This window comes from Lygodium microphyllum, chromosome 25 (genome assembly GCF_053477565.2).
Source record: "Lygodium microphyllum isolate KBCC chromosome 25, Lygodium_microphyllum_v1.1.10, whole genome shotgun sequence".
NCBI lineage: Eukaryota > Viridiplantae > Streptophyta > Polypodiopsida > Schizaeales > Lygodiaceae > Lygodium > Lygodium microphyllum.
Genome location: NC_141159.1, coordinates 90,446,179 through 90,461,562, shown reverse-complemented (window position 1 = coordinate 90,461,562; position 15,384 = coordinate 90,446,179).

The following is a 15,384-nucleotide window of genomic DNA, read 5'->3' as shown; positions in this document are numbered from 1 at the left end:
AAGAGTGTTACTCTTGATTTGAAGATGCACAAATGTTAATTAAAATGAGTGTTAGTGTCAAAGATGAGTTATTAGGAGTTCGTGAGAGTTTTGGCATGAAATGGTAGGTTAATTGTTATGCTAATTGTTTAACAAGAGAATTATTTGGAGTTTAATGCAAGTATCCATATTAACAATTGAGTGATTTATAGATTAATACATGTGTTCACGTTAAACATGAGACGAGTTGGAGGTTAATAATAGTGTTTGCATTGAACATCCCTTAGAAATTTGTGATTTGGGAACAGGCGAGTGAAAGCAAGAGCTATGGTGGAAGGAGCAAAAGCAAGAGAGAGAGACACACACAAAATGTGGGAACTCCAATAGTCACAGTGTGTGATCATTCCCTTTATTCTAATGTCATTAAAAGAATAAAGAATGAAGTAACAGTGATGGGTGCTTGCCACTTGTAGTATACAGGCATGCGAGCATTGTCAATGTAGTAATACACGAGCACTTAGGCATAGGTGCCATTAATCCCAATAGGGCAACTTGAGATATCTTCCAAGTGTCCATTTCTATTTGTATTGTATCATTCATGTTCCCTAAGAAGACTAGACCATTGCCCCTGTCCTCAATGAGTTATGCATTCTACATCCAAGAATGTCTAAGCAATAGATCATAGTTGACCCCTTTCATAATGACAAAGTTAACTCAAAATTGTACCTTGGTGATTTCGACTAGATAATCCTTCAATACACCTTGTGGGTGGACCTTACATCCATATATGATAGTCAACTTAAAATGGACATGCTCAATTGGAGAGTTCCCCCAAGTGTGGAGTACATTGTTGTTAACTTTGCTAATTCCAACTTCAATATCAATGATTCCTCTCCTAATAGAGTCCTCAAGGGCTTCCATTGGAAGGATAACATGGCACTCTACCCCTTCTTAGAAGGCATTGATACCCAAGGCTCTCTGAGTGGGTATGACTAGACAAATGGTTGTAGATTGCATGTTAGTGGTGTAGAGTTTGTGCTATCCATCCAACTTTTGAATGCTTGCTATATGATGGGGCTTCCTTTCATCAAAATTCCAAGTGGAACTACAATGTTAATGGATACAAGGGTTGAGATAATGCTAGGTTCTATATGTTGATATTGGAATCTATATTGTCATGTAGCATTTGGAGTTGTGGTCTCTCGCTTGTGTGTATGTTGGCTACAATAAAGCGTGTCAATGGTGGTAGAGTTACCAAGTTTGAAGGGTTGAGCAAATAAAGATTTATGTAAAGTGTTAGAGAGGCTAGGGAGACACATGGTTTCTAAATCTAGCTTGGTAGTTCCTTATGCACTACTTCCACTTATTCCTTAACCTTATCAATTATGCACAATTGCTTCTTATGATTAGGGTATTATTCCACCTTTGTTATGACAATCTTCCCTTTTAGGGTGCTAATCACTGCGCTTTTATCACTCAATACAAGAGCAATGTCCTGTTGGGTAGTCAAGCCTTCGCTTAAGCCATGTGCATGTACCATACTAATAATGGTTTAGTGCAATGTCGATAGTTCAAATTACTTGCGTATAATAAGTGTGCTTGAAGATTGGTGTAGGATGGCGTGTGTGCACTATGTGCTAGTGCACATGCACAAGTGCACTTTGCACTATGTGAGCTAAGGTGACTATATGCAGTAAATTATGGGCACTTATAAAAGAAATACCCTAGAGTGGTCTAAGGTGGAGTGTATGTAATTATTTGCGGTGCCATGTGTGTGTGCACTGTGCATTGTGCACACTGAGGTGATGACTCAGTGCACTTTGTAGTGCACTAGGATGTAGTGAGTGAGTGTGGGTGTGTGGTGGAGTATGGGTATATATCAAGTATGTGAGAAGTACATGCACTCATGTGCACACATGCATCGTGTGCTAGCTCATGTTCATGTGTGCATTATGCATTGTGCACTAATCAATGTGAAATTTATTGCACCATAAACTTAAATGACCTTAATAACTAGGAATATTCAACAAGGTGCCAAACAACCTATTAGGACTTGAATGCCACCATATATTTAATGTTATTTCATACCTTAAACTTTGTGTGCATGTGTTATGAGAGATCAACCTATGTGAAACTAACTTTATATGTCATGTGATACCTTTACCTGAAATGCAGGCACCTGTCCTAATATTCAGGCATTTGTATCATTTGAGATTAGATAAATGAAATTGAAAATGAAGAATGACAGTGCCATGTTTGGTTGGTTCCTAATGGTTGATCTCTATTATTGTGTCTCGTTTCTCTGATTTTCTAAGTGGCCGATCATGAATTATGTGTTTATGAATGTTTTCGGTTATGGTTGTTGGAAACTGCGTAGAAGTTATGGCTGTAATGAATTTGTGTGTGTCAGCAAATCGGTATGTTCTTATATTTTTGTTGTAGCCTTGAGAAGCCATAACACTTTGGTGATCCCTGCTAGTTTCATATGGAAATAATTTTCCTGATTTAGGCACATGCCTAGAACTAATTTTCATAAAATTGGGCTGCAAGATTAAGCGGTAGGAATGCTGATGGCATTGAGGGCATATCAAGTGCCTTTTATGGGCAGCATTTATGTCAAACACTTACCCTTATTTGTCCAATCCTATCCTTACGAGGAGCAAATCTTGAGAATTTAGGGAAGCCTTAGCAAGACAACAACAGCAAGTTGCAGGGCTAAATGATAGGAGTAGAGCAAAAGGCCTAGGCAGGCTAGATGAAGAGCAATTTATTGATGCAAGGTAGGATTCTTTGGAGGGGGGTACCTTTGCAAGTACCTTGACAACATTTCATTCCCCTGCCACCTCAACAGAATCTCCAAACTTGTTAGATGATGAGGGAGCAATACTACTACTTAAACATTAGGATACTTCTCCTAGACAAGCACTTGAGAGGTTACAGCATATAGTGCTAGGGAGGACATTTCTTTTGTGGAGTGCCAAAATCCCATCTTAGATATCTCTAAACTTTAATCCTTTATACTACCTCAAAGGAAGCCCAAGAAGCAAAACATAATGAACCAAAATCAGCTTGTTGGTTCGAGCATCTACATTTTCATGCAAAAAGAAGGAAGACCCTGACTGCCATGTGGCACAATTCAAGGACAAGGTGGACAGTCAGTGGATTCAACCAAATGTGCAGGGATCAAGTCAAGAAGTAGCAGTTTGCTTCTACCTTGTAGGGAAAGGCCATGGACTAGTTTGCTAGTTACAGTATGGTAACTTTCAATACATGTGATGCCTTAAAAATAGTATTCTTAGGTAGGTTCTGTAAGGACAAAACTCCATGAGATATTTAAAGGAAGAACAAACAAAAGAATATGTTGATGGAGGACTATGCCCAATGGTTTAAGAACTTGCTAAACAGGTTAGATGTTGATGATGCACCTTCAATTCAAATGTAGATCACTTACTTTATGAAGGGCTTAAGGAGTAAAGGTAGGAACCCCATTGCCAATGTGGAGATGGGTCAAAATGATACATTGGACACACTTATCAAGGCTACTATGAGAGTGAAGAGGAGACTTGGCTCCTCCCAATCAAAGACCCATAAGGATGAGGATTCTTCGGATTCAAATTCTGATGCAGATTCAAACACAGATTGTGATGAGGAGGACAGTGACTATAGTTTAGAATCAAATGATGATTTCAAGGACTCTTTTGATGATGAGTCTAGTAGGAAGAAGCACATGAAGAAAAAGAAGAAAATGGGATCAACCAGGACTAAAAGAGAAAAGCAAAGGATAAAGATAAGAAAAAGGTAGAGGACAGCAAGTTGATAAGAAGATTAAATAAAAGCTTAAGGATTTGGGTCTTTCTGATACCAAGAAGAAAGAAAAGTATTATGAGATATGTCAGAGGAATGGCCATGAGACTAGGACTTGTCGGTACAATCCTAATGTTAGGATGGCACAACAGATGCTAGTGATGCAACCTAGGTCAAGACCTATTCAGCTAGCTACAATCAATCAAGTTATTACTGACACAATGCCTCAGAGGCCCTTCAGGGGAACTAGAAGAATGTAGGCAAGATAGCCTTGGGGAAAGTTTCAGGTACAGTATCAAACCACCCAAACGGGAGCATGCCACTATTATGGAGGCCAAGGACACTTTGTTGGGCCAAACTGTGAACTTTAGGCAAGGCATAGGACCAAGAGAGGAATGCCAGTAGCAAGGTCCTGCAATGACGAAAGACATACGGGAGCATCTTGTTCACAACATCCACCTACCCTACTTGCAATAGTCCTCGTAGAGTTACTTAATCAAGATGAGAAAATGCAATTTCTTGAAAGTACAAGTACTGTTGGCTATAGGAAAATTCAGTAAGAGAAGGTTCAAGAAAGGGCAAAGGAGGTGTCATGTAACATTCATGTTGGAAGTATGCATGTTCATTGTGATTGGTCTAATTGTATTGAAGTAGAGGATTGGCAAGAGGAAGCAATGGTCTTAGTGGTTACAAGAAGCCAAGTTGGTTTGAAGCTTGATTGGCAAGAACAAGAGAAGACAAGGAAAAAGTCAACAAAGCAAGTTAGAAAGTTGCAAAAACTTGCCGAAAAATCAAAATTTGATCAATTTGATGATGTAGGGGATTTAGGTATTTAGAAGCTTGAATTGCATGAGTATCTTCCTGAACAACAGGAGTATTTTCCTAAACAACAAAATTGGTTTCGTGATCAATAGGAACAATTTCTTGATAGTAAAATTGGTGGAAAGTTACAGCAAGGAGGTTCAGAAGAGCTATTTCAAGCCCTAGCAAAGTGTTCTCTACACTTAACCCTAGAGTAGAACTTGGATTTAATACCAGGATTTTAAAAAAAGTTACTCTTGAAGATTAGCCAAAAGTAACAAGAAGTTCTTGAAAGTACAACAGTTCAGGATCAAGCAGTTCCTAACTGTCAAGTAGTTATGCCAACCCAACAAGAAGTTTTGGATTACCAAGTGCCTACCATTCAAGTTAAGTATGTAGGAAGAAAGCATGATGATGCCCTATTAGATGGGGGTTCAAGAGTTAATATACTTCCTAAACATACATATTTGGCAACCAAGCAAGAGGAGCTACTACCAGCCCCATTTTAGGTTAGGATGGTAGACCAAAGGACGTTATAGCTAGTGGGTATTCTTAGGAATCAACAAATTCGCGTGGTTGGCTTGAAATTCAGGGTGAGTTTTGTTGTGTTAAGAATGTCAAAAATTGGGGATTCTTATACAATGCTTTTGCGTATACTGTGGTTTAAATTGGCCAAACTGAGGAGGAAATGGGGGAATGATTATGTATGTATCCTCAGAATACTCAAGGGAATCAGCTTGTCAACAGTTAATGAGGCTATCTTAAACAGTTCCTCTAGACCTCAAACTATTAACCTTGCAGATGAAGTGGAAGATGATGAGGAGGAATTATTTCTTCAGGCAAATCCTTCTATGGTTCTAGCCTTTGAAATAGATGTGGATAGTATTATAGGAGTACCGGGATTCTCTTATAAGTGTTAGGAAATGAAGTTCTAGGACACCAAGCAATTCAATTTGTAGTTCAAAACCAGACAAGACAGAATTTTGAAGGCTTTCCTGAAGGTCATGAGCAACTTGAAGTTCAAGACAGGCCATGGAATGAGCAATATAAAATAATTCAGGACCAAAATTAGTCATCTTGAAGTTTCTTAGCAAGAAGTACTTGAAAAGTAGCAAACTAGTGTGGATAGTTCTATGGACAATCCTAATGTATTGGATGCAGAAGGATAGAAAGCCATTATTTAGGCTGAACTAAGATATGAGCATACAATGAGAAGATTTGCAAGGGTAGGTGAGGATGAGGTTCATGAAGTTAAATTGAATCTTGAAGAGGAGGCCAAACCTATCAAGGTCAATACTTTTGTGGAAGAAAACTTCAAGCAGGATCTTATTAAGCTGTGTAAAGAGTTTCAGGACATTTTTGCTTGGGATTATACGAACATGAAAGGATTTGATCCAGCTATGTGTTAGCACATGATAAATTTAAAGAAAGATGCTAAGACAATTAGTCAAAAGAGGTATAGAATGAATCCTAACTATGCCAAACAGGTCAAGGAAGAAATTGACAAGCTTTTGGGAGTTGGGTTTATCAAACCGATTAATGAGGTTACTTGGTTCTCCTATTGTTGTGGTGCCCAAGAATAATGGGAGAATTAGAGTCTGTGTGGATTACAGGAAATTAAATGCAACTACCATTACAAATCCCTTCTCGATTCCTTTTACCAACTCTCTCCTTGATGATGTGGTAGTCACGAAATGTACAATTTTCTGGATGGGTTTTCAGGATACAATCAAATTAGGTTGCATCCAAAAGATATGGATAAGCTAGCCTTTATCACTGAGCGGGGAGCATATGTTAGCACAGTCATGAACTTTGGATTGAAGAATGGACCTCTTGAGTTTTAGGGAGCTGATCATAAGACATTTGAGCCATATTTAACAAATTTTGTGAGGGTATTTGTTGATGATTTCTGTGTTTTTGGCAACACAGGAGAGAACACTTAAAACACCTCAAGTTATGTTTTGAGAGATGTAGAAGATTTGGCATGTCATTGAACCCCTTCAAGTCAGTGTTTGCAACAAAGAGAGGTGTGCTTTTAGGCCACATCTTGTCTAAGGAAGGTATGAGCATAGATCCAAGAAAGATTGCAGCTATTCAGAAAGCTAAGGCTCCAGTTACTGTGTAGGAAGTTATGAGGTTTGTTGAGCAAGTGAAGTGGCATAACATGTATTTAAGGTACTTGTCACATATTTGTTCTCCTCTTACAACTTTGACCAAGAAAGGGATGTAGTTTGTTTGGAGGGAAGATCAAGAGAAAGCCTTTAATATTCTCAAGATGATGTTAGTTGTAGCCCTAATATTGCAACCTCCAGCATGGGATTTACCTTTCCATGTCTTTATTGATGCTTCTCTGATCTAGCTATGGGAGCTATACTTATGGAGGATAAAGTACCCAACTAGTACAAACCGATCTATTGTGCAAGCAGAAGATTAAGCACTACTGAAAATAAATTTTCAATTATAGAAAGAGAAGCACTTGGCATGGTTTTCTCTGTGCAAAAATTTAGGCATTCTTTATTGGGAAATCAACTAATCTTTCATGTGGATCATCAAGCACTCTTATTCTTGATAAAACCTCAATTGATAGGTAGATTAGCAAGACGAATGTTGTTGTTATAGGAGTTTGACTTCAAGGTTATCCATAACCCAGGGAAAGAACATGATATAGCTGATTATTTAAGTAGATTGGAAAATGATGAGGCTGAAGTAGGTGTTCCTACTCAGCTTTCTGATGTTGAACTCTTTGAGGTTTAGGTAATCAACCACAATTCATATCATGATCAGTTGTTGCATTTCATGAAGGAAGGGATTATGCCATCACACCTTACAGTAGATCAAAGAAGAAGATTGGCACTGAAGAGTAGAGCATTTCAGGTTATTATGAACACATTATATAGAAGGGGAGTAGATAATGTCTTAAGAAGGTGTGTTCATGAATTCGAGCAACCAACAATTCTGCATGAAGCTCATTTCTACTATCAAGTGGTCATTTTTCAAGGGAGATTACAGGCTAGAAAATATCGCAAATAGGTTTATGGTGGCCTACTATGTTGAAAGATGCTCATCAGTATGTTAAAGAGTGTTTGCAATGTCTGAAGGAGGGTCAACCTCTTGATAGGGACAAGATGCAAGATCATCTTGTACTTCCACTTGAGCCATTTTAGAAGTGGGGGATTGATTTTATTGGGTCAATTATACCAACAACCAAAAGGATAGGTAACCCATATATTTTGGTTTGTACAAATTATAGTACCAAATGGATAGAGGCTCAAGCAACTGAAGGACAATAAAGCATCTAGTGTAGCCAAATTTCCATATTCTAATATTATGACCAGGTTTGGATGCCCTATTGAGTTGGTTAGTGATAGGGGTAAGCATTTCTTAAATCAGGTTATCCATGAGCTAATTGTCAGGCATATGATTTTACATTAAAAGTTTACCCCCTATCATCCTCACACTAATGGTCAAGCTGAAAGTTCCAACAATATTTTACTCAGTATCTTGAAGAAATTATTGAGAATAACAGGGAATATTAGGATGCTAAACTTGATTAGCATTGTGGGATTTTAGGATAGCATATAAGGTTACAACAGGGCTTACACCCTTAAGACTTGTGTATGGATTATAGGTTGTAGTGACTATGGAATTTGTGGTACCAAGCTTGAGAATTACAGTTACACATAAGTTGGGTCTTGAGAAGTGAGCTCAACATAGATTGGCACAACTCTTGAAGTTAGAGGAGGACATAGTATTAGCTGCCTACATTTCAGGAGTTACACAACAATGAAGACAAGCTTGGGTAATTAGACATGTTAAAAAGAAAAATTTTCAAGAAGGAGATTGGGTTGTTGTTTATAACTCCTAACTTGGAAAATTTCCCAACAAATTAAAGTTTCGGTATGTAGGCCTATTTGTGTTCTTCAAGGATATTGGTTAGTGCACATTTTTATTAAAGGATTTGCAAGGAAATGTGTTGAAGCTTGTAGTAAATGGGTTTAGGCTGAAAAGATTGGTTCAACCTTATTATCCAGAGATCAATTTAATTTTTCCATGTTGTACAAAGTTAATAGTGACATGCAGTGATGACAAAGAGTGGTCTTTTGTGTGTCATTTTGATGGGACAAATGGCACAAAATATTCTCAACACTTAGACAACTTCGACTACTTGATTCGAATGGAGAAGAAGACCCCTTCATTTGTTTCTTCCTCTCCTTCTCACCATCGTCATCGGTGAATCGCCATGCAATCTATGCCATGACCCATACTCGACGCAGCTTAGCCAAGCAACAGTTCATGAAGAAGCGTGCTTGCATGGATGATGACAATGATGCAGACTTTGACTTGGTGGAGGAGGAGCGGTCAGAGCAGTATAGCATGGAGGCAGCACCAAAAGCTTCATTTCAAGTAGCTAGTCCTAGTACTGCTCACACACCATTTGTACACTCTACATTGGTCTTGGATGTTGATCATGCTCCCACCAAATTGTGGTTGGAGAAGATTGGGTTGTATGAGTTTGCATGTTTACCTTGGGCAACATGGGCATCAAATGTACATGCTTTAATTCAACTTGACATTATGAGGCAATCTTAGGGAAAGATCACTGGTCGTATCGATCTCATTACGACTGTGGTGAGTCGAGTATTAGCATTGTCTATGAATGTCAATCCCACATTGTGATGGTGCTTGAATGAGCAAATGAATGTAGCATTTGGGGTTGCTACAGGTTCGTGTGATGTCTATGTCTTGAAGTGCATCAATGCAGCCCAAAAGATGCAATTATGATGGTTCATGGAGAGGTTTATGATGTACAAAAAAACTGATTCTATTGCTCGTGAGACTTATGGGCTCATTTATTATGCTGAAAATGTTGATGTACCTAATTGGGCAGCGGTTATGCATGATTGGATTATGACAAAAATTAAGGTGTTCAAGACAAAGAAGGTGTTCCATAAATCACGCATGGGTTGTTTTTTGGCTGCTTTGTATGAATACGTGTTGAAATATCGGAGTGAGAGAAAGAGAGTGTGCACAAGAGGGAGAGAGAGAAAGCTCAAGTACAAGAAGAAGATCTTGCTTAATGAGTTGTTCACAAGTACAACTAGTACACTTTTTCTACTTGAGAGTTATCTTTTGGCAGTTTAAATAGCCTCTAGATGGCCAAATGCTCCTTCTGCAACAAAAAGAGACATCTTGTCAACAACTGTTGGAAAAAATAAACTGACAACATGAAGTGCAACAAATGTAAGAAGACATGGCATATTACTAGTAAATGTCCTGCCATCCCTAAAGTACTAAAAGAATTGGAGGCCAACTTTGTCTCCAACCCACCTATTGATCGACTTTTCTAAATCTACAAATCCTCTACTTATAAGCACCCTTATAGCCTAATTTATAAAGGCATCCCACTTTGTTTGAGGGGGGGCATTAACATGTCTTGTGGTCCAATGCCATTCTGGCATTGAGGGGGGGATGTTGAGAGATAGGCATGTGAACCCTATGTATGCAAGGGTGGATAAGGGCAACTGGGTGTGAATGAATTAAAGGGTAGGGGAAAACCTCCTCATCTAGATGGTGCTTTCCACGGTTGGATTAGGGATATTTGCAAGAGTAGTTACAAGGGTTGGAAATACCATCTTTACAACTTTTAAGAGAATTGCAATGGCATCTTCATCATGAATTGGAGCTTGAATTGAGGATAGCCCCTTCATGTGAGAAATGAACTTACCTAGGTCCTCTCCTTGTTTATACTCCAAGCTAAAAAATTCTATCTCAAGGAAAATTTTATAGTTCTTTCCTTTAGCACCATAAAGCTTTTCAAGCTCATCCCATTTTCTCCTTGGCTGTGGAGAGTTGGTCAATCTGATGGATTAGGGATTCATCTAGTTGAAGCTTGAGAGTGACCTTTAGGTTATTTAAATAGCCTCTAGATGGCTAGGGTTAGGGTTTGCCCCTGCCCTCCAATTCATTCACACCTAGCTACCCTTATCCACCCTTGCATACATAGTGTTCACATGCCTATCTCTCTAACAATATTCTCGAATGCAATTTCTTGACCTGATTATGGATGCTTTGTTGAAATGGACCCGTGATTCTATCTCTGTGGATATAGGTGATGAGGATACTATGATGGAAGATCATAGTCATGGTAAAGATAGTGATGATGCTAATACTCTTTTTTGAGGGTAATGAGGATAGATATGCAATCTATAAAGATTTGCTTCAAGTAGGGTATTTAGAATCTTATGCAAAGCAGGTTGCCTTGGATTTTGTGAAAGACCATGGAAAGCATATACATAACCCTAAACCCAAAACTCGATTTGATGATGAGTGAGATGTCGATGTTGATGATGATCATTTCTAGGATTATGGTGCCCTAGATCGACATGGGGATTAGTGTGCACACAATATGGTATGCAACAACAAAATTGGTTTAAAATTTGATGAATATGATGCTGACAATGATGTTGTTGTTGATGTTGATGAGGACAACTAGGGCAACAATCTAATTTATCATGATGATGGCTGCATTAGGGCGATGGATGATGTGATGGTAGAGATCATGGTGATATGGAAGGTGAAATCATGGTGCATCTAGAAATGATGCATAAGAGGAGGATGATGATGAAGATGCTTTTTTGGCCCTTTTTTAACTCTTTCTTTTTTCTACTTGCTTTCTTACAATAAAAAATAAAACACTAACCTTAGTACCACTCTTTTTGGATCTACTTTATCTTGCATGAATACAGACACTCTCTCAACAGTATGGTTTGAAGCCTAGTTCATGTGCAGGAAGGTGCCCCTTCTTTCCTCTTGTCCCTACACTACAAAACATATACCAAAATGAGCCCTCTTCTCACAATGTGTTTTGTAAGGCGTCACACAAGCTTTTAGCTCATTGTTCTATGCTACTCATTTTTAATAAATTTCTCTATTCTTCCATCTTGTGTATTTGTGCCTCCAATGATGTCTCCATTTATTTTTCTCTACATTCTCAAAATAAGATACAAGGATACACATGAGTCTTTTATGCTTATGACTTATGCCATAAACCACACAACAAGATGCTTCATCTACTAATATAAAATCTGACATAAAAGGAATGAATATGAGAATTTCCATGTCAATCAATGAAAGGAAAGAAAAAGGGAAATTTTAACTATTTATTTGTGCATGTTTCAAAGTTGATCCATAAGCATCTCTCTTATTCCATGAAATAAGGCATGCAAGTGACTGGGTACTTGATGTTCTCAGCCAGAGAAAAACGAAACAAAAATATCATGCTCTATGAGTTTGATGTTGGGACCATTGAAAGCATTCTTATTGATTCAAGAGTTTGATGTGCTCTCGGTGACATGGTAATTGATGTGCTTAGCCCTAGAAAAATGAGACCAAAATATCATGCTCTATGAGTTTGATGTTGGGATCATTGAATGTATTCTTATTGATTTAAGAGTTTTGATGCATGAAGCACACGACTACGTCTCATCTAGTCTACTCACACATAAGATCTACAACTAAATGATAGGATAATTCCCTTACTTATACTTACCATTTTTTTTGTCATCGCATTAGCTTGTTTTATCCTCTCAATTAGAATGTATTCTCCTTTGCCTTTGATATTGCTTCACTATTACAATAAGAGGGAGAGGATATATCAAGGATGAAGTCAAGGAGATGGAGAGAAGAACAAGGCTTCTTGTTTCACATCTCTCACCCTCTCACATTCTTAGCTCATACACTCTCACTCTTGTAAGCACTCACCAAAAAGATGGGTTATAGAAGGAGAATAGGACACAAGGAGCTTTGTATAACCATCTCCGTCACTCTACAAATAGTCTTTCACTCCCTCTCATTCACTCTTAGTCTCAAGTTACAAGAGTTGCAAGAAATCAATAATTCAAAATTTACATTTCACCCTCTTTATACATAGATTCTAGCATAGGGTTTCTCCATCCCCCTTGAGCAACTTGCCCTATTTTGTGGCCTTTTGATTGGACATGCCTTTTATTCTATGCATCTACACCTTATTCTTGATCAAAATATTGGCTAATACAAATTGTAATCTCATGATGCCATTTTACATACAATTCGCATGAGAGGGAGACCGGCTCTCAATACAACATCTAATCAATTTTATAGAATATTGTTTTGTTTCCACAAATTATGGGTCATTTTCTCTTTGTAATTAATATCCAACAAATTGAGTAACAAAAGATCTCAATTTGAAGATCCTCATCTATCCTAAGCCACCACTTCTACTTAATATATGACATCTAAAGGCAACTCCAACTATCGCATCAAGCTTCAATGGTAACCACTACTCTTCCTTACCATGTCCATCCAACTACCCTCAACCTTCCTAATATATGGTGCAAGATAAAGTATGCTATCTTTGAAGACGAGTGTCATGGGTCTAGCATTCCAATGGAAGGGGACTAATGTTAATTATAAATGAAAAGTGGCAAAAGGCAAAATGCCATCACAAATCCAGCAAAGGCATAAGGCATCGAGAATATTTTGAAGGATTAATCCTTTGGACCACTCATAGTATTAATGTAATAATTTTCTATTATTAAAGCCCATAGTTGTGTAACTATTTGTAATACTATTTTGAGAGTCTTTAGGCTCAATTGTGATGCAACTTGTCATATTTGTTGGTGTTGGAGAGGAAGACCCATAGCTAAGCAAGGTTGTGGACACTAGCTTTCTGCTCACTTTTGAGAGATTAATTCAAATTAATCTAAAGTATATGCATAGAATATGAAGAGTTGGTCAAGAGTCAAAAAGAAGGATAGAGTGCCCAACTTAACCCACATATAAAAGCTGAAATTTGAATGGATAATCTCATTCTTATGGTATGTAAACTTGAGAGCTCTCTTCTTCTCCTTCTTACTTCTAGTCTCTCTTCTTTTGTGTCATCTTGAGAGTAAGGGAAAGTGAGGGGCTTGGAAAGTGAAGCTCCTCTCTTTCTTATTGTTCTTCTCTTATTCCCCTTCTTCTTGAGTGAGTGGCAAAGTGCAAGAAAGGTTGGGTTTCTTTTTCTCTTCTCTAACTTTTCTCTCTAAGTTTGAGAACTCATGGATCAGATTGAAAGCTATGGAGTGGAGCAAAGATCAAGGAGTATTATTGTCATGGAGTTGCCTGTGAGCCTTCAAGTCATGCCATTGATCCAAAGGTAAGGAGGTGAACTCACTACACTTCGAACATGTTACTAACTCTAATGGTCTCCATATACTTTCGCTAATCTATCATGTTGTAATCTTAAGTTGCTAGCTAGAGCCTTGTGCAATTCTTTATTTTTTAATCCCATTCATGAAGAGCATGGCTACAACTTTTTGATTGGTTTGTTCTACCTTAGGGTTTCTCCTTTAAAGACTATGCATGTGAGTGAGGTAGTCTTAGATCTCCTCATTGCCTTTCTAGATCACATTCATAATCTTAACAATGAAGTTATATGTGTATCTAGCTTTTGAAGAACCTCTTAATGAACAAGTCCTTGAGCACATTAAAGTTATTCTTCTCAATATTATTAAGACTCATAAACCAAGTCTTGCCTTTTCTCCTAGTCTCATAGGACTGAAAAACTTGTACCCTCTTTTGTCATTATCTTGGAGGCTATTAGCCTCATGGACATGTTTAAATTGTTAAAAAAATTTGTATAATGTACTTATTGACTTGCTTCGTAAAAATCATAATTTTGCATTGGCCTCTCGAACCTAGTGTTATTTCAAGCCTAGTCAAAATTGAAGCAGTTAGAGCGGTGCCAATTCTTTTGATTGTTGATGTGTCAAGTGTGGAGTTTTGAAGGTGCAAGGTCTGGATGTGGTTGCTTAGCACTTTCTCCTCCTTCTATCATATATCCTCTAGGTAATTATTTGCATTTATTCTATTTTGGCTTCATAATTGAGTGTGATATAACTTATCTCCATTGTTTATGTAGCTATTTGTTGCAAGTGGTCACTGTGAAGGGAGGTGAGCCCTGAAGTGGAAGCACATGAGCAGAAGCAAGAGCTATGGTGAAAGGAGCAAGAGCAAGAAAGAGAGAGACACGAAATGTGGGAACTCCAATAGTCACAATGTGTGACTGTCCTTCCCTATATTCAAATGTCACTGAAATAATAAATAATGAAGTGACAATGATGGGCACTTGCCAGCTATAGTGTACAGGTGTGCGAGTAATGCCAGTGTAACTAAAACACGGGTGGCTAGGCACATGTGCCTTTATCCCCAACAACCTCCCACTTAAAGGCAAATGTGCCCTTAATGAGGAGGGAATAAGAAAAAAGTGACAAATTACAAATGTACATAAGTACAACAAGATAAGGAAAGTTGTCATCTCATCCAATGCCCATCAACTTCTTAAGGAAGGCAAAATGCTCCACTACTGAGAGACTTTTAGTAAGCAGATTTGCAAGATTTTGGCCAGTTCAAGTGATTGCCCAAAGGCTAAGAGCAATGCTAGGAGCTGGAGATGAGGTAGGGTGAAGCAAACTGATTAGGGAAGAGGGGCAACAAACAAGCACAACTCACACTGAATTGCTAGCCACTCCTGTTGCCTCTGTTGAGTGGAATGTGGCACTGGGGAAGCTCTAGTAGGTCCCAGGAAAATCTTGGAACAATCCTTAGGTGAGAAGAAGAAGTCGGGGAGAGGGTAGAGGTCAATGAATACCTCGAGGTGAAGAATCCATGGCTGCAATTGAAATCATGAGCTGAAGCTTTTTTCCATAGGTTGAGCAATGCTGGGTTGGGCTTGAACTCTTGAGAGGAAGATGGATTTGATACCAAGAATGCGAGTGGAAG